This window comes from Pelodiscus sinensis, chromosome 1 (genome assembly GCF_049634645.1).
Source record: "Pelodiscus sinensis isolate JC-2024 chromosome 1, ASM4963464v1, whole genome shotgun sequence".
In the NCBI taxonomy this organism is placed as follows: Eukaryota; Metazoa; Chordata; order Testudines; family Trionychidae; genus Pelodiscus; species Pelodiscus sinensis.
This window is the reverse complement of record NC_134711.1, coordinates 191,921,128-191,947,525: the sequence shown is the minus strand read 5'-3', so window position 1 is coordinate 191,947,525 and position 26,398 is coordinate 191,921,128. Positions and strand designations below refer to the sequence as shown.

Here is a 26,398-nt window from a genome sequence, read left to right as displayed (position 1 = left end):
ACCACACTGACCTATTTAAAACAAGAACTAAAGGCAGAAGCATACAGTATGGTGGCCATGCTCTTTATCTGCTTTGTCTAAAAAGTGGGGCTATGGCTCATCTACTGGATGGGTCCTTCCCATTTAAATATTTTGGAAAAACAGTGCTGCACTAGGAGAAGCAGTGTGGTCCAGCATACTAAGAATGGAAATGAATAGAACCTCAGAGTTATGAATACCTGGGAATGGAGGGTTGTTTGCAACTCTGCAATGTTTATAACTCTTAACAAAATAATATAGTTTTAACTTATACGGCCACTGAACATTGAATCAATACAGCTTTGAAACTTTATTATGTAGAAGAAAAATGCTGCGTTCCCTTTTTTAGTCATTTGTTTTAACACAGTACTATCTTTTTGTCTTTGCCTGATTGCATATTTCCAATTCCAAATGAGATGTCTGGTTGATTGGTCAGTTTGTAACTCTGGTGTTCATAACTCTATAGTCCTACTATATTTCCCAATTCTAATTCTAGCTCCTAGGCAGTTCAGTTATCTTCTCCTTTTCTCTGCTTTGGGACCCAGGAACTCCTCAATGCCAACTGCAAGAAGGATACAGGAACTTTCCAGTATGTACATTTTGGTCCACCAAAGAACATCATGAAAGGCTTAAAAGGAAAGCTACTGTCATATTTAGCCTTAATAGTGTTGAGTTATATGTGCAGACATTATGTAAGAAGTTATGGCTAGGCATGGGAACTAGGGATGCAGGGGGTACTGCGGCACCCATGGGCTCCCAGCCTAGCACCCACGCTCCTGACAGCTTCCTTCATGTTGAGGGCTCTGCTCCTAGTAGGGTTGTCAGATGGTTTCAACAAATATACCGGACACACTTGACTTTACATCACAATCTACATTACATCTTATTTGAAAAAATACCGGACATTTATATTTTCTCATTTCTATTTTCTCAATTTGTTTCCCAAACAGAAAACTCAAATACTGGACTGTCTAGTTCAAAACCAGACACCTGGCAACCCTGGCTGCCAGCCAAATATGCTGGGGTCTCAGTTTGAGCTCCGTACACCAGAGGCCTCTGCTCTCTGCCCCATGCCTAGGCTCCTGGCTAATAGCTCCTGGTACTGGGGCTTTGATCACAGCTTCAACTAGAGGTAGACAGCTTAACACCTCCACTCTTTAAAATGTTCCCGCACCACTGAAGTTATGTTTGTACACTGAATTTGTTTTAAAGTCTGTATCAAGGTATTAGTCACCAGCAACAGTGAAAAATGGATTTTTCTCCAGGCAGGAGATAAGAAATGGATATTTCTCTGTCACAATGTAAATTAAGCTCTGTAACCTAACAAAAAGGATGCACATTTATTTACAAATTCACCAGAAAAGGAGAACACAGGAAAAACAAGCCACAGAGAGAGTTACCCTGGTTGTGTGCAAGAGACAATGAACTTTAGGATTATTTCTAAAAGGCAGTCTTTGCCTGATTCTGCCAACATTTATGCATAGGAATAATTTTACATCCCATTGAATTCAGTGAGCAAAGTCACTAGAAAATGAATGGCTGATTTGGACCCATGGGGGCAGATGAATAGGAGGGGGAGAAAGGACAAGTACTGAGGCTTGGTGAGAGGCTGACACCTGGCTCCAGTGGGGAAGGAGGCCCTCCAGGGTTTCTACCTGATCCTGGGCCCCATTGCAGCCTAATCATGGACCTTGTAGCAGCAACTCCAGTCCCTCTGGATCCTTCTCCCTGCTTCCCAGCCCTTGTGGTGGCCTGCTCCACACTCTGGGTCCTGCTCTTGTTCCCCCTCCCCCACTATGTGAAGTTTATACAAGGGTAGAACCCCCACAATATTTCCATTGTGAGGGCATTAGCTCACTTGACAAATGGTTAATGGTGATGAAATGCTTTGAAAATGTAAAGTAGGGATGTTAAATATCAGTCAGTTGAATAGCTGATTAACCTCATGAATTCTTATTAGTTACTCGACTATTCTATAGTCCCTGGGGGTGGGGCTGGCAGCCAGTGCGCTCTGGCCCCACTGCCGAGGAGCTCCCTGCCACTCCATGCTGTATCAGAGACAGCAGCGTGGGATCCCAGGCAGGAGCTGGTCCATGAGAGGAGCCAGTTTAAAAACCAGCTTCCCTTGTGTACTGGTTGCCTGCCACCCTGTGCTGCTGCCTCTGTATCAGAGGCAGCAGCATGGAATGGCAGCAGCCCCTTTCTGGGGGGTGGGGACAAAGAGGAGGGAATGAAGGTCTGAGCTCCCGGACCCAGTGCGAGCTGGAACTGAACCATGCTGCCTGCCCACCTGGCTCCTAACAGCGGCCGATATAGGGCAGGGCGAGTGGGGCGGCTGCTTTGGGCCCCGCGCTTCAATAGGGCCCCGCGCATGCGCTACTACCTGTCGGTTGTGGCCGTGGTGCATGCGCGAAATTGTGCTGCCCTGGGCTCTGCAAATGTCTCGTCCGCCCCTGGCTCCTAATACACTCTAAATGCAGAGCTGCAGCAGGAATAGGTCCCAGACCCAGCACAAGCCAGGACTGAGCCGGGCTGCTTGCCTGCCCAGTTCCAAATACACTTTAAATGCAGAGCCGCAGCAGGGGTAGGTCTCAGACCTGACACAAACCGGGGCTGAGTCAGGCTGCTGGCCAGCCTGATAAAAAAAAAAGTATTGGCAATGGGGGGGGGGGGGGAGGAGGAGTACATGTAGTCTATAGCATTAACCGATAAGCAAAAGCTTATCAGTTAATCTACTAAACTATTACATCCCTAATGTAAAGTGCTAAGCAAAAATATTTTAAAATTATAATTCCCTATGATTAAAAAAAAGACGACAGCCAAAAACCGATGGAGCATCTTCATTTTTCACTCTCTAAAATTGTGCTGCTATTTATAATTCTCCAGCATTTGTACTAAGGATCCTGGTTTCCTGATTAACACAAACTAGTGCAACTCCTACTTGTCAGGTGCTTCCTTCAGATTCCTAGAATATGTCTTATTGCCTCCTGCACTGTAAATGAGCTGAGAGGGGTTTAATTTTCCTGCCATATGTACATTTGGAAACATAATAGAGGAAAGGGAGAAACATGTCAAATTGACCAGTTCTAGCTATCTTAGATTTTTACATAGTGACTATCATGCTATTGATCTGCGCTAACTCAGAGTTGAATAAATTTATTCTTCTGGATTCTCCCTGGATTTTTCCTATAAGAAAAAAAGGCTGAATCTAAAACAAAATATATATATTTTTTTAAATTTCCATTTCTGGCAGGCACACAGTGCCGTTTCTTAGCAATAATTCTTACAATCCAATGAAAGGACAACTAATTATTTTTTAAAAACTCACCTGTTTCCAGGATGTCTGACACAACCTAAGTTTTGCAATATAGTTCACGTGTACTGTACCTTCACCTTACTTGCTGAGCTGACACACCAAGCAGCTGATTCCTTACACAACAATGGCTTCAGATCTTTTCATGAGAACATTCAAGTTAGCCTATGAATTACTAGTAGTGATAAGCAAGCCTATCTCCTTACTTCCAAGATTTTATCTTTATCATTCCTTTATCTGTTATCTTTCCAAGTTCAGTGCAGATAGCCAAAGAAAATCTGTTGTTTTCTCTCCACATAATCTCTCATACAATTTCAATTTGCATTTTATACAAGCATATGGGGTGATCTTAGCTGATGATCATGTATGTCATCACAGTTATTAGTACAGGCATTATTACCTTGCATTATGCAACATGCTTCCTTCCCTTTAGATGCACCATTTACGATCAGAAACAAACCACTACTACAAAGTGGTAATGCCAACTAATAACCCTGAAGGTTTTTAACTGATAAATATATGGAGATATACCTAGAGACATACCTATCTTGTACAACTGGAAGGGACCTTGAGAGATCATTGAGTCCAGTCCCCTGCCCTCACAGCAGGACCAAGTACCATCCCAGACAGATTTGCCCCAGATCCCTAAATAGTCCCCTCAAGGATTAAACTCAAAACCCTGGGTTTAGCAAGCCAGTGCTCAAACCACTGAGCTATCCCTCCCTCTAGGAGCCTGACTCATGCTTTTATGCCTCCTTTGCTTTGCACTAAATCCAGGGTATTCTAGCATTTCTCAATCAGATCAGTACTTTACTACACTATGGATACGAAAAGGCAAATCTTGCTCCACCAGAAGCCGATGTCGAAAGCCCTGCCTCGGGGAATAGGGTGTCAAGAAAGCACAAGTAGAAGGCGTGATTTAGGGAGCCTGTACCACTGGCACGCTCAGAGCCCAGCTCTCTAGGGTTCACTATGCCCCAATGTACTTTGGGGCTACAAATGCAGTGATTGCTAGTGCAGCCCTGACACTAGAGAAAGGTTACTCACCCTGTGCAATAATTCTAGTTCTTTGAAATGTGTCCCTCAGTATCTTGTCCAAAGCAGAGGGGAAGGAGCAAGGGTAATGGATCACCTATAGCAGGGGTGGCAAACCCATTTAACAAAGAAAGCCAAAACAGCGGTGGAAAAAATGCAAAGAGCCACACCAGAACTGTCAAGCAAAAACAACAAGCAGCCCCCCCCCCCCCGAATTGTCGACAAAAAACAACAAAAAAGGTCGCCCCTTTAAGACAGCTGCCACCTTGGGCACCATTTTTAAAACCCCACAGCTCCGACCTGGTAAGTACAGGGAAACCAGAGTCCGGAGGGAGCTGGTGGGGGCAATTGGGGGGGGGGGCACGCAGGAGTGGCTTTGCAAGCCACACTTTTGGCAGGGCAAGAGCTGCATGCGGCTCGCGAGCCGCAGGTTGGCCATGGCTGACCTATAGGGGGACAGATCTCAAAAGAACTAGTTACTGCACTGGGTGAGTAACCTCTCCTCCTTTGAGTAGTGTCCCTGTGGGTGCTCCACTTCCAGTGACTCTCAGCATCCACATAAACAGGGCAAGGAGCTTTGGAGTTCAGTCCATTACAAAGGAAAGAATTGCATTGCCAAATGCTGTATTACATCTGTCAGCACTGACTAAGGCATAACATCTGGAGAAGGCATGTGCCAAAGATCACACACAGTAATTCTGCACAGCTCAGAAAATGTGACTTTTTAAGTAGAGCCACAGATGTAGATTGGGACACCATCGAATGAGCTGACATGCTACTGGGGAGAGGGAGCTGTATTGTATTGTAAGAAGGTATTATATACCCAAAAATCTATTCCAGTAGCCTATGACTAGAAATGGCAGAACCTTTGATCTGTCTGCAAATGAAACCAATAGTGTAGGCAATTTACAAAACAGTTTTGTTTTTATTTAGATAGAAAAATGACACCCTCCTAACATCTAGAGTATAGAGAACAGTCTCCTAGTTGGAATTGTACAGTTTCAGAAAGAAAACTAGTAGGTAAATGATCTAGGGTTGCCAGATGGTTTCAACAAAAATACCGGACACACTTGACATTACATCACAATCTACCTTACATCTTATTTAGAAAATACCAGACAGTTCTATTTTCTCAACTTGTTTCCCAAACAGAAAGCTCAAATACTGGACTGTCCAGTTCAAAACTGGACACCTGGCAACCCTAGATCAGACAGAAGACATTTTAGGAAGAAACCGGAGATGCAACTCTAGGGAAACCTCATTCTCGCAAAACACTGTCAAAAGCAGATTCCACCATTAATGCCTCAACTTCTCTGACTCTGTGGGCTGAGATAATAAGGCGAGGAAGGCTGATTTCATAGACAATTCAATAAGGAACAGGTCTCCATTGGTTCAAAAGAGGATTTCATAAGATTTTAAGGAACCAAATAAAGACAAAAAGCTGGGGAGGGACTTTCACCTTGGGAAGAAATTTCCTAGACCTTTCATGAATCTTGCAGTTGCAGCATGAGCAGACAGGGAGACCCCTCAATAAGGTCTAAAATGCTGTTAGGAGAGTCACATGAATCTTCAGGGAATTCAATGACAGCCCTGGTTCTCTGAGTTGCAAAAGGTATTGCAGAGTGAGCAGAAGCGAGGGACAGCCTTCTGGAGGTCAACCCACCGACTAAATCTGCTCCACCTTTGAAAGCAAGTGTTTCAGGCAGAATCCTACTGTTCAACAATGTGTTTTACTTTTGCAGAACAGGACAACTGTATCTCCACAAACCATCAAGTAGCCCTTCCTTGAGCCAGTGAATTGGGATGCACCTGTCAGTTGGCATCCTGGGAGAGAAGGTGAGAAGTGATTAGGTTGTAAGCAACTAGTCAATTATCTAATAAGCCAATGCTTATTGGATAAGCTGACTAGTGACTCGACCAGTTGCTTCCCCCTTCCTGCCTCTATCAGAGAGAGGCAGCAAGGCAGGGGGAGCAGGATCCGGTGCTGGAGGGAGCCAACTTAAAAGCACCGTCTCCGTGGGGAGAAGGGGCAGGGGTACAGGGGGAACTGGTGGCACTTCTGCCTTTTAAATGTAGCAAGAACAGGCCTACTGCTACATTTCAAAAGCAGAAGTGCTGCGGGGAGCCTAGGGTGAGCTGGAGACTCAAACAGTCCCCTGCTGGCCCCCTCGCTCCCTGCTTTTCAAATGTACAAGAGCTAGGGGGGACCCTATAAATCACAAGTCTGAACAGGAGTCAGTGTGGAGTTTTCCACATTCAACTGAAGACCAAAGTCAAAGAACAGAGAAAGCGCAGAAAATGCTTCTTGGTATGACCAACCCTTAAGCAGTCAATTGTCAAGGCGAAGGAGAAGAAACTGAAGGCACTTTACCCACACAGCCTGATACAGCCTTGATGCAGGCAGAAAGATATCATTAGCACAGGCACCAGCTAAACCTGAATTGCTAATTAAAGTCTCTGATGAAAGCAGCATGGAGTACATGTGCTCCTTAAGTACATCGCCTTTAGGGCTATTACTTGAATAAGAACAGTAGCCAAACTGTGGATCTGCTTCAACCCTCCACTTTTGGGGACTAGAGACGATTCAGGGATAGGATTATCCCCAACATTTTGTAAAATATAATTATTTTACTTCTATCCAATCTTAAAAAGACAGGAAACCAAAAGAATCTAAAAAGTTCTGTTTTCTCTCCCACCTGACTAATACTGACTTCAACACTGGGCTCAGAATCTTCCATGGTATGTTATTTGACAGTAATACAACATTAGTCCAAGTTAGAGCTTACTTTTCTGCATTTCTGTCTCAGTTGGCCAGGTCAACAAGACAGCCTAAGTCCGAATGGGAAATGTTATTTTGTCAGCCCGCGATGCATTGTGAATTCCCTACCGATCAATTTAGATTGAGAAGAAGTAAACAGGGATTACTATTTATTATAATGAGGAACAAGCCCAACTTTAATATCTCATAAACAAATTTATTAATAGTATTTTGAGTACAGTAGATATTGAGGAAACAATTTCCATGGAGCAATTTGCAGCAATTTTCAACTGTCCTCCGCCCCCCCCACACTACAATAAGAACAGAAGAAAATACATACACAAGCCTACTAACAACAATCTCCTAATGCATCTGCAATCCCGAAACACAGAAACACCATGAATATTCCCCCCAGGCTACAGGACACAGAACAGCTCCAATGGTGATGACATTTGTACTCTTTCTATTCCTATGACCTTGCGAACTGCCTACCTTTTACATCAATATTTCAGTAAAACACTAATGCGTGTTTTGTCCTTTTCATATGTGTTCTTTTTTTTTAAATTGTATCCTTTAGTATATATGGTTGTGACTATTTTCTTCCACTATTTGATCTGAGGAAGTGGGTCTGGCCCACGAAAGCTCATCATCTAATAAACCATCTTGTTAGTCTTTAAAGTGCTACATAGTCCTGTTTTTTGTTTCAACTAATGCACAGGGCACCAAAAGGGTAACTTAGAACAAACAACTTCCATCAAACACCAAGTTGCAAGGGTCATTCAAATACACAAATACCTCATGGGGCCAATTATCTCCCAAAGTCAGAAATCACATCTGTCATTCCGTATTATTGAAGAGAGATGCTAACTTTTGGTACTGTGAGTTTTTAAACTCAGAACGCAGGTATCCAGCAACATACCGACCTATGTGTCTACTATTGTTACCTCTAATTTTGATAATACAGCATCCAATTGGAAAGATCACAGTGTGTTAACTACACCCAACATTTTAAAATCTGAATGAAGTTTCATTTGAATACCATTTCCTGTGTGTATGCTGGGGAGAGATGTATATGAACCATAAAAACAACTGGAGATTTGTTTAATAAGATGCAAGACAGGCAGGGTACACTGCAGTATTCTCTGTGAAAATACAAGTGAATTACGGAAAACGCAATAAAGAGTACAGAGTATTCACTGCCCAACTCATCCGGTGCACTGAGGGATTTTTTGCTTTCCTTTGGGAAAATATATGAGAATAGACCACTTGGCACAGTTACAGGAGAGCTAAGGCCTTGGATCCCTTTGGATTACCTCACAAGTGTGCCCTCAGGGGACAGATTTTGCTTTCTTTGTTTCTGAAAAGATGGAACCTGGCAGTTTAACCACTTGATAACTGGATCTTTGGGTGGTAATCCCCATTTCCCAAATGTACTAATATGAAAGGCCCAACTGCATTCAGCACCTGCAAGAAACTTTCTTCTAGGAGCTTGTGACCAATGTATCTCAAAACAGCTTTGTCAAAACAAACATATCCACCAGAAGGGCCGCAGCAATGAGAGAAAAGGGTTGCAAACAGCAAGAAGCCTACATCCCGGGTTCTTACCTAAAGCTTTTCATTTCTCTCAAGCCTAGTTGCCCCAGACCCATCCCTCAGGGACAATGGCTCAGCTGGTTGGCTCTCCATGAACAGTCTTTGCATCTGAACCCCTGCCCCCCCAAGCTAGAAGACAAGTTTTTAATTGTTTAATGTTCTCTTGATCTTAAACCCTCAGCCATGGCAAACCAACTATAACTTTGTGCCTGAAAAAAAGCATCTTCCCAATTAACAGTCCAGCTGCTGTTCTGTTGCTACCCTCAAGTTTATCCAAAAGGCATCTCACCTCTGGCCACTGGTTTGTTACTTGCCTGTTCTTCCTAACAGCACCTTTGGTTCAATCCAATGGAGCCATTCTATCATACAGGTAAACTGAAGAACCCATAATAACAATAAAAGAGATATAGCTATTTCCTTGATCCTATACTACACTGCAAGTGGCAAGATAAACTATAAGAACAGTCAAACTAGGTCAGACCAATGGCCTACCTAGTCCAGTATCCTGTTTCTTACAGCAGCCAGTGCCCGGTGCTTCAGAGGGAACGAACAGAGAAGGTATTTTGAGTGATTCTTCCCTTGCTGTCCAGTTCCAGATTCTGGCAGTAGGAGGTTTAGGGGCACCCAGAGTATGGGGTTGTGTCCTTGATCATCTTGGCTAATAACTACTGAAAGACCTATCCTCCATAAACTGAGCTAATTATTTTTGAAAGCAAGTTATACTTTTGGTCTTCACAACAACCCGTGGCAACAAGTTCCGAGGGCTGACAGTTCTTGGCTCCATGGTTCAATATGGTGAGGCAAATCCTGAACTCTCAATCCACAATGTTACCATTTCCCTGCTCTTTCTACCATGCATGCAAGTTAACAAAGCTGGGGTAGCCCTACCAATGGCTCTCTTAAATGATAAGTATGTGCACCAAAAATGTATCTGTTAAGTCAAGAGTAGGACTTCTTTCTTTCTCTCTTTCTTATCTAATCTATCTATCGCATTTACATTACTGGACCTGGCAGCCACTCAGAAGAACAATGCTGAGACTAGTGTACTAGTTCACACACCAAGCTTGTCAGTGGCAGGAGAAAAGCCCTTGGGGAGTTTTCCTGCAGTAAAATGTCTGTGTTGAGGAAGGAGGTGCATACACCATTTTGCAGTGTAGCTGCAAAGCCACTTCTCTAGAGCTTTTCCACATGAACAAAGTTTCAAAGGCCTGGGCGCATGTGCCCAGCTCTTCTAGTTCCACATGGTAGTAACTCCTCCTTTAGTTTTTGCTCACATGTTCTCTCAGATCCCATGTACAGTGATGGTTCAAGAAACAGGTTTTTGCAGAAGTGGAGTCCATTTTGTAATTAAAATTTATATTTAAAGCCCTCTTCCATTGGTTCTTACAATATCTGAATAACAAGTGACTATATCCCCTGCCAGACTTTATTTGAAGAAGTTTAAAAAAAATATTACATAGATAGCTCACAGGAGAGCTGTGACAAGACTGGGAATAGCTGAGAAGATACAAGTAAAAATACAATAGTGTGTGGTGTGTAAAAATATTGCCATGAAAGATATTCAAGTAAAATGAGTCTTTCTTGAACTTATGTACACCACAAAAAGGAATCAAAATACAAAGACTTGAAGGTCTCCTTTATACAGGATGGCTGCTTTCTGTCATAATCCAGGGAGTTTTATGTTTATACTTTATTAAAATGTGTAAGTTCATGCACAGAGGTTAAGAAAGCTGGAGACCTACCTCAGAAAACCCTTAATTATAAACAATAGGGTGTACTTCTAGAATGGCTAGTGTCCAAAGCATAGAGAGCTACATATATTAATGAATTTGTCTTTACTTTAGTATTCCTCAGGGTTGGATATTATCGCCTCAATGAGGAAACTCAGACTAGAGATGTAAAAAGTTCACCAGTTAACCAGTAAGCATTAGCTTTTCCGGCATGCTTGCCAGGTAACCAGTTAACCAAACCTCCCTCTCCTCCCCACCCCTCTATAGCCGGGCTGTCCAGAGCCATCACTGCCCACATTCACAGACCAGGCTGGGGTAGACCCCGCCCCTGCCGGGCTGTCTGGACCCCGATTAACTGTTAAATGGTTAAAATTATATCGTTTAACTGGTTAACTTTTTAAAGGGGTATTTACATCCCTAACTTAGACTCAGATGTTAAGTGTCCAGGACAGGTACTCTCTTGCAGAGCTGGGAATCGGACATAAACCTCTTGACTTGCAGTTTTGTGCCTTAATCATAAGATCAACTGTCACCTCGAATTCCCATAGCTCCTTACAACTATGACAGGTCTCAGACTGCATTGCTAGTTCCTGAATTGTTGAAATGTGGACGTGATAAACTGCTTCCAAATCCCATTTCCATCACGGCCATTGACAGATTTCAGCTTACACTGTAAGAAATGCAATTAGGGGTGCATTAGAGAACTTCTGGGATTTGATGCCATTGAGGAGAATGCTGCAGGGCACCAATTAATACTAAACGGAACCACGGGGTTGCTGTACGTGTACTTATTTATTATAAATACTTCCATGTGCAAACAGTTAATATTTAAGGCCGTGAACCCTCTTCAGGTCTTTTTATGTTCTTGTTTAGATCAGATGATTAAATCAAATTTATTTTGCTCCATCACAAAAGGATGGGATCCCGTTAAAGCAAAACTGTCCCCCTATTCTCTCTACAGCGAGTAGCATTCTTTCCACTCATGTGATCTTTTTTCCCATTTCCTTCTTCCACCACTCTGTTTATAATGGCATTCTCCAACCCTGATTCATCCTGACTTACTCAGCTATCTTTGCTCCTGATTCTTGCTCTTCCAGTGTTTCCTGTCACCATACCAGGTATTTGTGAATTCTGCTTCCATTTTCTAGCTTGGTAAGAGTTGCCATTTGGTTATTTGGGAAACAAAAGAGGAAAATTGATACAATATCAAAGTTGTAAACCACCATTTAATTCGATTTTTTAAAATAGCTTTCAGATTATTGCGCTTTGAAAACCCCATTTGTCTCTATAAACTCTGAAAATCCAATTTATAAAAAGGAGTAATTCAACACACAGAAAGAATACAACAAGAATACGTGTGTTGGTGTATGCATGATGTGGGCCTTCTGATTTATCTCGCCAACATGTACATCCATAGCTTTTAAAGTTCAAAACACTCCGTGCGTCTCTTGACAATATACAAGACTAATTAAAACAACTGCGTTTGGTTCAAAATGAAAACTATTTTTCTATTAAATGAGTGATGCAGTGTTACATGAAATAACCTAGAATTACCTTCCAACTAGGCATCAAGTGAATTTGCCATGACTATATTATAGACTCTTAAACATTTATCCTCAAAAACTAAGGCGGCTTATTTAAGCTGTCTGTGGCTCACCCTCTCAAGTATCTAGGCAAAATAGATATAAAGCAGGCAAAAGCTGTAGAGAATGTTTGTAACACACACACACACACACACACACACACACACACACACACACACACCTACCTCTCTAGCACAATGGTGTCCAACGTGCTAGTCACTAGCCACATATGGCTATTTGGCCGGTTGAGTGTGGCTAGTTTGCTATAGCAGTAGCCACCATCGCGTCAGAACTGTTTGGACACCCTGGCTCTAGCAGTGGTTCTCAAATTTTAGCAACCAAAAGACCCCCATTTTATAGCCCTCCCCTCCACTCCACACCAGTTCCTGTTCCAACCCTTTTCCTAAGGCCCCACCCCATCTTTTTTCGCCCCTACTCCACCTCTTCCCTCTCTTCTGCCTTTTTTTCTGACCACTCATCTGAATATGCCCTGTCCCTTCCCTTCCCTCTCAGTATCTCCTGCATGCCTCTCAACAGCTGTTTCCCAGGCTGCAGGAAGCCCTGGGAGGAAGGGGGAGGAGTTGATCAGCAGGGCCAGTGGACCTCCTGCAGTACTCTTCCAGATCACAGTTTGAGAAACATTGATATAGACCCTGAACTATGCTCACATTCCTAGGGATGACTGCTCCAGAACAGAAAACAGGCACAATGGTGAGGGAAGCTTTCCCTGCCCCTGTCTCGGCTGTACTTGTTCTCACTTACTCCACTCTTGTCCATGTAGTGCTCATGAGCGTTACTGCAAATCATACAGAAAAATCTCTTCCTGTACAGGTATCTATCACTTTCTCATGAACTGTATTGGATGCTTTTAAGATGCTACCTCAGCTGAACAACAATTCTTAAATGCAAGATTGGTACCATCTTTCAATCCACATGAAACCAAGTTTCTTAAAACAGAAGAGAATAACAAACAGCCACTTTTTAAAGTTTTAATGATACCCACTGACACTGAATACTCTCAATCAATTATCTGTGAAAAAGGAAGGAATGGATACAAAATCCTGGGCACATGACCAAATGATGAGTAAGAACCACCTAATACAATTAAGCAAAGTGCTCACTACCGTGGATAATCCCATTGGCTTTGCCCAACAGAAAACCTTGAAGGATTGTGCCTTAAGGTAATAAGGTTCACACCCAATCTGCTACAACTCCAATAAGAGTAGTACAATTCAGGTCTGGTCTGCTCTAGAAAATGCTTGCTAGTATAGCTATGCAGCCACTAGGGAAGCGAATGGTTAATCAGTTCGCATCACCCTTACTGAGTGATACTTACAAGTCACAGTTAATCGGTTGGGGCTGCTCCAGCCCAAAGGGCCCTCCACCCACCTCCATTTAAGCAGTTAATCAGTTAAACATAATGTTTAACTGATTAAACGGGATTTTACATCCCTAGCAGACATACCTAATCCTGAGAAAAAGTGCTGGCACAGTTTGTACAAGTTCCATAAATTAATTATACAATATCAGGAATGGCACTTTTAAAATAACTGCATATACACCTGAGGTGGGCAATAATTTTTGACGGGGGGGGCGCACTCTAAGATTTTATTAAGTGGTTGAGGGACGCACTCTTTCATGATATTAATGGAGGATGTGCGGGGTCTGGGATGGAGGCTGGGTGCAGAAGGGAGCTTGGGGTAAGAGACTGGGGTGCAGCCAGGAGACTGGAGTCTGGGAGGGAATTGGGATGAAGCAGGTAGTTGTGATCTAGGGCAGGGGACTGGAGTGCATGGGTTTGGGATGTGACCTATAGTAAGAGGGGATGATTGTGATCTGGGGCAGGAGATTGGGGTGTCAGATCTGGGAGGAAGTATGGGTTCAAGAGGGGGACAGAGGGTTTGAGTATATGGGGGGAGGGGTAGGAAAGGGCTGGGGTACCAGAAGCAGTCTGTGGCCAAGAGACTTACTTTTCAGCTGCCAAACTAGCCTGCCTGCTTGCAGAGCTTAAAATGTTTTCCAGCCAGCCAGTTTGCCTGGCCATGTGCTCCATGAATAACTGAGCCTAGGAAAGGGGCCATGATTCTTCTTAGCTGCCTGTTACTCCAACAAGCAGCTCCCATTGGCTGGATTCTGCCAGAAACTGACCAATGGGAATGTGCTGGGGGTGAGGTGGCTCCTAAAACTTCACCCTCCTCTCCAGTTTCAAAACAGAAATGAAGCCCTGCAGCCCTGTTTCAGCCAGGAGTGCAGGGCTGTGGGGGAAGCTGGGGGCTCTGCCTGGTGGCTTGGCGGGCCGGATGCGGCCCATATTTTGCCCAGGCATGATATACACTATGGCTGTTGCTGATTAAAAAAATAAATAAATAAAAAAAGACATTTAAGTCAACAACAGAAAACCACCCCACCACATACCACACCCTTAAGCAACACTACTACATTAGCAAAAAGCTTCTAGCATAGGCCTGGTCTTACCCCAGCTCTAAATTTGCTTAGGAGAACCAGGAACTTTATTACACAAACTAAATAGCTTTCAGCCTTGCATTCCTACATATCCCCCTGGTGATATCCACGATTCTGGGCCAATATTTGTTTATATTACTTAGCACAGTTTTCTGAAATCTAAATAACCTGGAAAAGCAGCTCAATTCAAACTTAAAAATCAAAATCAGATCTTTGTGGCCTCAGCTTTGACATTTTTGAGGAATATGATACAGATACTGCCCCCCATCCCATCTCAGAGGAACTTACAATAGAGATTTTTACCTTCAGAGGAATGACTGATGAAATAAACACCCACCCCAAACCTAAAGCAGCTCCTCTTAAGCACAATAAGATTATCACCAAATGGTCTAACTAAATTAGAGTATGTTAATAATTTGGCTTCTGATTCAAATCCCATTTTTTGGAAAACGAAGTGGGCTTTGAATTTTGGTCTCTATGGATGTAAGATAGGACTACTATGACTCTCTCATCAAGGCATGAGGTCTCTTGCTTAAAGCCTTAGACCAAGGCTACTCAACACACGGCCCGTGGGCTGCATGTGGCCCATGGCCTGTTTGTTTGTAGCCTGCAGTGCGGTTTGGGTTTACGCTGGGCTCAACATGCAACCTGTGGGAAGGATCCTTTGAATATGGCCTCCACTGGGAACATGCTCCACAACAGCAAGTCAATATAATGGTCTTCTGTTGATATGCATTTAGTAGTGAAATTCCTGGACTGGCATTGGTCATATGGGCAGAAATTGGTAAATATTGCATTTTATTAATATCAGCAGAACTGATTTAAATGGTGCCTGTGTGTTGTATAGTCTTGCCTTAATCTTAGTATTCATACCCGGCAGTGTAGAAGAAGCTATTTGCTTATATTTGCATATATATTTGCACATATATGCAACCACACTTAAGTTGCGGCCCTTCGCATAAGCTGTGAGTATCACTGTGGTCACTGGGGCTTCCAAAGTTGAATAGCCCTGTCTTAGACCAACATCCTAATGCAGGGGTGAGTAAAGTATGGCTCATGGGCCGGATTCAGTCAGCTCAACATTTCTGTGTGACCCAGCCAACTGATTAGAAGAGCATGGATACTTACAGCCAGCAGCATGTGTTCAGCTGTCCCTCCCTCCACCTTGCTCTGTCCTACAGCCAACTGCTCCCAGGACCCTCCACCCAGCTGTGTGGAGTGGAGGGGTGGGAGATGGAGTGGAGAGCTGATATCAAGGTGAATCACTGTCCCTGTACTCCATCTCTGAAGAGCAGGGGTTGGGGAGAGTGCCATTCACCATGGAGTCAAGTATCAGAGGGGTAGCCGTGTTAGTCTGAATCTGCAAAAGCGACGAGGAGTCCTGTGGCACCTTATAGACTAACTGAAGTGTAGGAGCATAAGCTTTCGTGGGCAAAGACCCACTTCATCAGATGCATCTGACGAAGTGGGTCTTTGCCCACGAAAGCTTATGCTCCTACACTTCAGTTAGTCTATAAGGTGCCACAGGACTCCTCGTCGCATTCACCATGGAGATACTCCAGTCCTGTCTTATAGAGGGCGTGCACTGTTTCTAATATTTTTCCAGCCACCAGCTCTCTCACCCCCCTCTCCTTACATATCCCATCTCTGCAAAGCAAAGGAGAATACAGGAGAGCTTTCCCTGTCTTAGGGTACGTCTAGACTACATGCCTCTGTCACCAGAGGCATGTAGATTAGGCTACCAGGCATAGGAAAATGAAGCGGCAATTTAAATAATCGCCGCTTCATTTAAATTTACATGGCTGCCACGCTGAGCCGACAAACAGCTGATCAGCTGTTTGTCGGCTCAGCGCGGTAGTCTGGACGCACGGGTGTTGACATCAAAGGCATTTGTCGACCACCCAGGTATGCCTCCTGGGATGAGCAGGGCAGCCATGTAAATTTAAATGAAGCGGCGATTATTTAAATCGCCGCTTCATTTTCCTATGCCTGGTAGCCTAATCTACATGCCTCTGGCGACAGAGGCATGTAGTCTAGACGTACCCTTAAAGAGGCAGCACATGGCATCTCTCAGAAAGAGACCCAGCAGCAGCCAGCATATATACCGTCACACACCCAGTCTGTGTCACAGCTTATCTCTGTGCCACACACATTGTCATTATCACACACACACACACACACACACACACACACACACACACACACACACACACACAATCCCAGTCAGTGCCACACAAACACTTGTAAGTCATGCACTTGTGTGGCCACTCAGGTTCAAATGTCCACCCAGCTGATTGGCAGAGCTCTGACTGCTAGATTGTGTTTCTACTGGTGGTGCACATTCACACATGCCTCAGTGCACATAACATTTATTCCACATGTGAACAGAAAAAATCTGCACATGAATGGAAAACATTAGGGGGAAAATTGACTCATGCAATCTATGTCACAAAGTCTATGTCTCACTCTCATATACACAGTCTCTCTAGCCACAAGTCCTGCCTCTTCCGCAGGGCCAAAGCCAGCCCATGATAACTTACCAAAATTAATGGTGTGGTCCCCTGTGAAAATGATCGCCCACCCCTTCCTAATGGATATCGATATTTTAGGAAAAACAGACAAATCAACTCTGCAAATTGCCTTTGCTTCAATTCTTACATATTCCTTTATTATTCATTCAATGGGGAATGCTAAATGAGAGGTGCCATTACACAGATATTGCCTGTCTACATCGAATGCTGACAAATGAGTAATAGCCAACATGCTTCTTAAAGAACATCTGCAGCTACCAGAGGAATGATAAACAAACAATTTGAACAGGAATTGAAAATCTCACACAATCTACAAAGGCACTAATTCTTGTCTAGTAGGGTTTCTTTACTCTCCAGTGGTCCTGTGTGTAATATTATTATAAGATTATTAGTGACCCCTTAAGAAAATAAGTTACAAAGTAACTGTGGATCTGAATACTTTAAAACTGAGCAATAGTGAGCAGCAGCAGAGACTAACTGGTATATAATGATGGAAAATCATGGTTTCATTCTACAAATCCAAAACCTACAAGTCATCAAGATTCTGTCCAGCCTTTACTTGGTACTATATACACTTATTACCGCCTAATGTTCAGAGCTCCTCAAAACCCCACAATTCACTGACATAAGAAGAACTCCCACAGTGGTCCCTCCTGAACCGTGATGGGCAACCTAGGCTAGTAAGTGGGCCACATGAGTGGCCCTCCCTCTCAGTGGGCCACAAGACTGTCCTAACCAAAGACAGTGATAGGGATGCAGCCGTGTTAGTCTGGTGTAGCTGAAACAAAATACAGGACTATGTAGCACTTTAAAGACTAACAAGATGGTTTATTAGGTGAGGAGCTTTCGTGGGCCAGACCCACTTCCTCAGATCAATATGTGGAAGAAAATCGGCACAACCTTATATACCAAAGTGAGACCATCAAAAAAATGAACACATGTGAAATTGACACATCAAATTTTAGAACAGAGTGGGTGTGAGGGGGGAAGGTTAGACACTTGGACACACCTCCCGGCCACAGGGAGAACTCTCTACTACACTGCCTGCCCCTTCATATTCCCCACCCCCCATATGGGGCTTCCAGGTGAGTCGTCGCCACTCCTGCCCACAGCCCAACCTCTCCATATCTGGGCTCTGTGGTCCAGGAACATCCCGAGGCCTGCTGGACCACAGATGTGGCCAGACCAGAGAGTCCTGGTTAAGGGAGGGAGGTACAATCTGTAATACCAGTGAGGAAAAAGAAACCTTGCACTGACCACCACTGCTCCCAAGTGTTCCAATCATGGATAGAACACAGATTTTTCAAAATTTAGGATGACTTCAATCATTCATAGGTAACTCGCAGTAGCACTCGGGGGAGGGGGAGATACAGCCCACTAATGCTCCCACCAAAATCTTTATCACTAAATTACCTCCTCATGCCCCTTCTCCGTGTTCCTCTGGGTGGCCCTCCCTACATCCCCTCCTTCCCCTCTCCCCCACAGACACCAGTTGCCTATGACTTCAGTCCAAAGACATGGGTACTCAGGACCTCTGGGGGGGGAAAAAAAAAAAATCACATAAATCATTTGTGTAACCTTGACATATATACACAGTACCAACAGATACATAAAGAACAGAGAGGACAAACAATTTAATAGCGTTGTTTCTTGAGGGAAATAAACCAGCATTCTTCAAATCACTGCCTTTGAAGTCCAGTTTTCCCCTTTTCCCATCCCTACCGAAGTGTTACAGGCATGTTTAAGTCTCATTTCTGGCAGTAAAGAGAACACAGTATTTCTAGCCCCGAACAAGTACAAAGCTATTAATGAAAACTATTTTCCTAACCTTTGCCCTATTGTTACAAATAAAAAGCATGTGAATGGTAATACAGCAATGGTTGTTAGACATTTTTAACTATTTCCTTTCTTAAAAGCTCAGAAAAAAGAAACGCCACCAAAAACGTACACTCAGTAAACCTGTGGCGTAGTTGGGGTGCTGTCTGCTCTGTATCCCAGGGTCCCCGTGTTGTGATGTGTGATTCCCACTGACTCACCCACATGTTGTGATGTGGTGTCAGTACCTTGCTGGTTGCTATGCTTGGGCGGCGGGCTGTGGAGGACCCCCATTGGCGGTTGTCTGTAAGCACGGCCCAGCAAGAGGGGCCCAGGACAGTGGCCAAACCGGTTCTACTTGTTAAGGGAAGAGACTGGACAAAGAAAGTGTGTGCTGGGGGAAGGGATCACAAAGAGAAAACAGTTTCTTGCCACTTTAACCAGAAAGGACACTCTCTAAATGACTTAGCCACCTGCATTCTGCTACAAAGACCTTTTACATCTGCACTTGAAAGGGAATCCTCTGAACTGTCATTCATGTTAAAATTCGACACTTACCAACAGGGACTTAACAAGTCTTTGAACTTTCTCACCCATTACCAAGACAGTTTCCCCAATTATCACCTGTAATACCATTAACTCACAAACATCCCACTCTCCCTACCTTTAATATCAGCAATTCACAGACACTTACCTTCCTTCCTCCCCCTTCCCACCTCCCCGCATCCCCCTTCTGTTCTGCAATGTGATTTGTCCTTTTCATATTTGTTCATTTTTTTAAATTCTATCCTTTGGTATATATGGTTGTGACTACTTTCTTCCACTATTTGATCTGAGGAAGTGGGTCTGGCCCACGAAAGCTCATCATCTAATAAACCATCTTGTTAGTCTTTAAAGTGCTATATTGTCCTGCATTTTGCTGGGGGAAGGGTCTGTCTTGGGCTGGAACCATGAGGGAGAGAGACTAAGGTTGCTGGGGCTGAGGGTTAGGGGTGATAGACCCCTAACCCAAGGGGTCTGAAACATCCTGGCCCCGAATCCTGTAATCGATGTCTATGCTGTGCTGTATCCTGGAAAAGCAATAAAACCCTTCTATTCTACTGCTGGCAGAATCTATTCTTGCTGCTACGGGGGTGCAGGAATGGGGGAAACCCTGACTGGTCATCACAGAACCAAACTCTGTTTAACCACATGCAGGAGTGGCCCGAGGCCGACCGTGGCAGCTGGCACCCCAGGCAGAAGGCACGATTGATGCCCCCGCCTGCATAGCCGTCAATGGCCATGATGTAATCATCGGGCACCCCAGCTCCCCATGACATCACCATCAGGCGCCCAGGCCGGCAGCGCCCTAGGCGACCGCTGAGTCTGCCTAGGCTCACGGGCCGCCCCTCACCACATGCATCATGTAACAGATATGAAACCTGGCTCATTTAGAAGTGTGCCAAGTGTAAGATGCCCAACATGATTGCAGTGGCTTTTAAAAATCTCTCATATCTGAAATTTTAGGTGCCTCTTCATCTAACATAAAAAAATCTTAACAGTTTTCTAGTCACAGCATGAAAATGCCAGCAACGTTATTTTAAAATGGCTGGGCAAAACAGGTACAGCCTGTAAGTGTGCATGTCCAGGCTGAGTAGCATAGTGAACAACAACAGGAGCATCTCTTTTCCCTGCATAGAGCAGCTCATGGTAACTACAACTGTGATACAGTGAAACAATTTAAGCCTCTTCAGTTTTCTTCCCTATATTTTAGATACAGCTAGCATAGATATGGGCATGCGCTGTATTACAGGGGTAGAGCAATGCTGCATCTGCAGTTTAGCTAAGCGTTTCTAATGTCACAGTACGTGTTTCAATTGCTTAGCTTTTTCAGCTGTCTACCATACTGTTTGACATCTGGCAGCGTTCCTCTCCAGTCTAAATGCCTTTTATTACAAGTTTCAGCCAAAACGATTCTGTCATTTGTGGAATCGTGGAGTCACAGAGTTTAAGGCCAGGAGGACATCTAATCTGACCTCCTGTAGATCATAGTCACAAGTTCCACAAAAGATTAGACTATTATGTGCCACAGGGCAGAGTACAGGAAGAAATGAAGAGTTAAAAAAAAATCCACCCTAATTACAAGCTGCCATGCTTAGCTTAGATTTAGAAGGCTAATTTGCAAAGTTGGCGAGACTGCCACATTTCCCAAAGTTAAATATACATGGACTCTCCAAATACATACACTGCAGAAACCTCTAGAACAGGGGTTTCCAAACATTTTCTTTTCGAGGCCCTCTCAACATGCTATAAAAACTACAAGGACCAACAGAGAGAGGCACTGGAGGCTTGAGGCTGGGAATGAGGGGGAGAAGAGACCTCCCGGGCATAGATGTAGTTTGACTTCTATTTTTTGGGGGAGGGGCTCAGACCAGCTCTACAATGTGGAATCCGGAGGGGCGAGCCGTGCTACCTCCATCCGATTCACTTCCACAGGCCACCCAGTCTGTCTGGGGAAGGAGGGTGCAACGAAAAATGGTATCTCAAAATGTGTGTGTGTGGGGGGGGGGGATGTGAGGCTCAGCTCAGAAAGTCAGAAAACTATTCAGGGTGCAAGTAGGAAGCAGCAAGGGGCTATGTGTTCAGGGACGGGGGTAGCTGGGGCCTGATCGCTAAAGGAGCAGCTAGGGCTATGCACAGGCAACGGGTAGCTCAGGGTACAGATATCTAGAGCAGGGATGGGCAATAATTTTTTATTTTGGCAAGTGATCAAGGGCCACACATTTCTATGGTGGGGGTGCAGCATCTAAGACGGAGGTTGGGTGCAGAAAAGAGCTTTGGGGTAGGGGAGGGAAGTGCTAGAGGGAGCTTGGGGTTTAGAAGAGAGTTGTGTTCTGGGACAGGGGTTGGAGTGCCAGGTGCAGGCTGTGGCTGGGAGGTGCTTACCCTAGGTGCTCCCTGCCTGCCACATTCTGCATGCTGCTCCATGTGGCTGACTGCTGGGGCCACGTGAGCCTCTGCACAGCACATCAAGGGAGGGAAAGGGGCTGGCTCCGTGAGCTGCTTGTACTGACAAGCACAGCCCAGGCAGCTCCCATTAGCTGGTTTCCAACCAGCCACTTTGAGCAGCATGCGGAGCATGGCAAGCAGGGAGCCCAGAGGATTGTGGCAGCTTGTATCTGAAGCTCTAGCAGGCCAGATACAGCCCACGACCCATATTTTGCTCACTCCTGATCTACAGGCTGTGTGGGAGCGGCGGGTAGCTCAGAGTGCAGTGAAGAGGGTAGCTAGGACTGTGCTCAGGCAGAGGTGTAGCTCAGGGTACAGGCAGGAGGTAGCTAGGGGCTCTGCCAGCCCTAGAGCTGGGTCCTCCTGCCCTAACAGCTCTAAGCAGCTGCATGAGCAGTCAAAGGAGACTGGGAAGTAAGGAGCAGCTGCAACCCTGGGCACCAGTAGCAGCAGGTGGGTAATGGGAGATGCTATGGCTGCACCAATCAGAGCAGTAGCCACCCTGCACTGCCCAGCTCTAGCTTCTGGCCTCAGGAAGGGGCCTCTGGGAGCACTGGAACAGGAAAAGGGGGGAGGGGGAGAAGAGGGCCTGTCCTATTCTGGGTAAAGCACTGCAGTTTTTTTGAGGCATAAACCCCTCCCCATTTTCCCAGCCTTCCCCTTGGCTCCAGACTGCAGCCCTGCAACTCTGGCTTTAGCCTCGCAGTGGCACTGGGACTTGGGTCTCTAGAACTCAGCCCAGCAGTTGCCAGGACTTGGGGGAGTTGGGCCTTGGCGCTCCCGGTTTTAGCCATGAGGCTCCTTAGACCAGTTGAGAACCACAGTTCTAAACTTAAAGCCTAACAATGCTGATTTAGGTTGTTAAGTCTTTGTGATTAATTTCAAGAAAGAGAGAAAACCTCTAAGTATTTGTAACCCCAGTCTCTCTTTCATCTGTTTATCGGGAAGAAAAAATATGATGTATCCTTTTCTTTTTTATTATGCTAGAAATATACCAGGTACAATTAGTCTAACAGGTGCTCTGTTTTGTTTTAAAACAAACAAAACCCCCACAAATTGTACATTTATGTACTGATTGCCAATAGGGATGTAACAGTGTATTCGATTAACTGATAAGCAAAAGCCTTTAGGTTAATGCTATAGACTAGGGATGGTAAATTTAGTTTAATCAACTAGTCAATGGATTTTCCATCGACTAGTCAATTAGTCGATAAGCGGGGGAGCCGCAGCAGGGTTAGCTCCTGCCCTGGGAGCTAACCCTGCTGCAGCTCTGCCTTTTAAATGTATTAGAGCCCACAAGCAAGTAAAAGCTGATTTTATTGTCATCTTTATCTTTCCTCTCATCTTCCCACCTTTGCTGATTTATGATCCCTACCTGTAGCATCTTGTCCTACACAGACTCTACATGGTGCCTGTTTTTTTGCAAGATGCCTGGCACACCTGGTCTCCAAAGAGTTATTATAATTCATGAATAGGAAGATCTAAAATTTACTCTTGTAACACAGCTACTAAGTACTGTTTAGAGCAGGGCCGGGCAAAATATGATTCATGGGCCAGATCCGGCCTGCGAAGTCACTGGATCCGTCCAGTGGACACAGCCGGGAGCCTCAGGGCAGGCTCTCTGCTTGTTCCTCCACTCCCTCCCCACAGCTGCCCCCCACCCCACGCTGCCCCTGCCCCCAGCACAATCCCATTGGCTGGTTTCTGGCTAACTGGCGTTGCCTGTTTGAAGAACAGGCAACATGCCAACCATCCCTTCCTCCTCTCCTCAGGCTCTTATTCACAGACACACATGGTCCCTGCAGCCTGTGCAGGGGTGGGGCAGGCAGGGAGGCTGACTGATAAACGTACTGGGCTGCTGGCCAGGAGTCACCCAGGTAAATCACCCAGCACCCCTGCCCCTCCTTTCCCCTAACCCTCTTTCCCCCCTACCCCACATAACCTCAACCCTCTGCCTCCTTCCTGAACCCATACCCCCTGCCAGATCTTGCATCCCAAACCCCTGCCCAAGGTCACAACCCAAACTGCACCCCCTCCTGGACCCCATCCCCTTGCCCCAGATCACAACTGCTTCCTTCACCCAAACCCTTACCCCACGCTCCCTTCTGCATCCAGCCTCCATCCCAGACCCCACACCTTCTCCATTAATTTCATGGAAGAGTGTGGCCCTTGACCACTTTCCAAAATCTTGGAATGGCCTTTCATCAAAAATTACTGCCCACTCCTAGTTTAGGGGAAGGCTTTTTAAATAAATAAAAATTGTACCCCCATCAAAACAGTTAATATGTTCTCTTCTAAACCTTTCCTCCTCTCAATGTAACCAGTTATAGGAGTTAATCATCGGTGAGGAAAAAGTTCTTATAACTTTCAATTTTACCCCTAGTTGCTTAATTCACAGAATGAACTCAGAGTCTTATTTTCTGACATCCCTTTGATACTATTACTGTGCCACAATAATATATTTAATTACATCAAAGCCACATATTGATTATGTCAGGCAGGAGAACACTGCTTACTGCCAGAAAAAGTCTGGAATATTCAGCTATTCATTTCATAGCTCTTTCACATCACAATGAGGCTTTAGTATTGATACACAAATATATTTCACATTCTTCCAACCTTCTTTATCCTGCTCCATGCCTGCTTCCTTAAAAAAAAAAAAAAAAAAAGATTTAATCAAAGTAAACCAATCACTAGCCAATTGAATAATCTTTCAGAGTCAGGAGGTAGGATAATAAGCCTACTAACACTGATCTGTCTGTTCTTTCCACACTTTGGCTATGTCTATACTGGCAAGTTTTTCTGCAAAAGCAACTGCTTTTGCTGAAAAACTTGCCAGCTGTCTATACTGGCCGCTTGAATTTGTGCAAGAACACCGACGATCTAATGAAAGATTGTCAGTGTTCTCGCGGAAATACTATGATGCTCCCACTCGGGGAAAAAGCCCTCTTGCGCAAATGCTTTTGCATAAGAGGGCCAGTGTAGACCAGTAAAAACTGTTTTGCGCAAAAAAGCCCCGATGGCGAAAATGGTGATCAGGGCTTTCTTGCGCAAAACCGTGTCTAGATTGTCACGGATGCTTTTCCACAAAGAGTGCTTTTGCGCAAAAGCATCCATGCCAATCTAGATGCTCTTTTCCGCAAATGCTTTTAACAGAAAAACTTTTCCGTTAAAAAACATTTGCAGAAAATCATGCCAGTCTAGATGCAGCCATCCATTTTTAGCAATGAAGCTACCATTAGTGACTTCTTGAGAATAGCTAGTTATTTTTTTAAATTGGGAACGCCCCTTAATGCACTATATGAACTATAGGAATCTATGAGTACATTTAATATTATTAATAAAATAAATAATAATACAGCTTATACCATTAGGAAGCAAAAGTGTTCCAAGCAACCAAGATTTTTGATGCACTTTCAGGATAGATTTGCTTTCTGATATTACCAAGTTCTCATTAATATTCTAATACTAAAAGTCACTTCCTTAAACCATTCTCCTTTGCTGGTGGGACTAGCCAATATTCAAACAAATTTAGATAGTATTTTAAAACATTTTTTCCAAGCGTCACAGCCAAGTGCTCCTTTACACTATTTCATAAAATAGCATCTAGTTAACCATCTCTGCAAAGCTTCCTCCTCTCCTTGATGTGAATGCCATTTTAACAGCTATGATCAGATGACAATTCTGCCTCCTTTCTTGCTCCCAAACCTACATCTATCTCCCCAATTTCTCCTCACATGACAACTCCTCCAAGGACTTTCTGATCCTGATTGCATTTCTCAGTATTCTGCTTTCAGCTTGTAGCTTATTATTAATTTTTTTTTAATATTGAGGCACTCACTAGTGAATAAAAGAACACATACATAGAAATGCCATGTTCTATTTATTAAAACCAGGAACATATCAGTTCTCATTTTAAAATTATGGAAGAAAGGAGAATTGTACCTTGGTAAAAGGCTGATACCAAACACATCTTTCAGACAATCAGAGATATAGGGGCAGATAAAAGACCAGAGCTATAGGTAAACAAGCCACACGAGAAAGATGTTAATGTAGGGCAGTGCTTCTCAAACTGAGAGCCGTAGTATTTTTCCAAATACTTCCGGAAGTATTAGCTGTAAGTAATACCTTTATATATGAAAATATACTTGGGCCTCTTATTTGATTGGAACATCAAATAAATAATTACAAGACCTAATCCTTTCCAAAGAAGACATCAAGTGTGGTGTAGAGAAGGGAAAGTCATGCATTTTGAGGTCACATGCTAGTACTAAGTAACTCAGTACCATGGTCTCATTTCCTCACCTGCCATCTAAGGAAATATAACCTCAGATGTAGATGCAAGTCTACACAGAGTGGTAGTCCAGACGTCAGGGCCTTGATCTGTACAGCACTCTCAAGTGTTGGGCTCTAACTGCTCTGTGTAGATCCTGCTGACGTGAACTAAAAGGTACATACTGCATGCTAATCGAGTGCTGTTTCGAACAGCACCTCATCAGCATGAACTAGGTACTTATTAATTCATGCCAGAATAGTCTACCACAACACTTCAAAGCATTCTACCAACCAGA

The 26,398-nt window shown here is 44.2% G+C and overlaps 1 protein-coding gene across 7 annotated transcripts in view; it reads right to left on the bottom strand.

Annotated features, from left to right (window-relative positions):
- AGPAT3 (1-acylglycerol-3-phosphate O-acyltransferase 3) overlaps positions 1–26,398 on the bottom strand; it is a 140,355-nt gene that overhangs the window by 38,376 nt on the left and 75,581 nt on the right. Inside the window, exon 1 of one of the 7 annotated variants that reach the window (XM_025178881.2) lies at positions 1,709–1,831. The exons of 5 other annotated variants lie outside the window; for them this stretch is intronic. The gene's annotated coding sequence lies outside the window, so the exon portion shown is untranslated. One more of the 7 variants, XM_025178882.2, reaches the window with a different exon arrangement.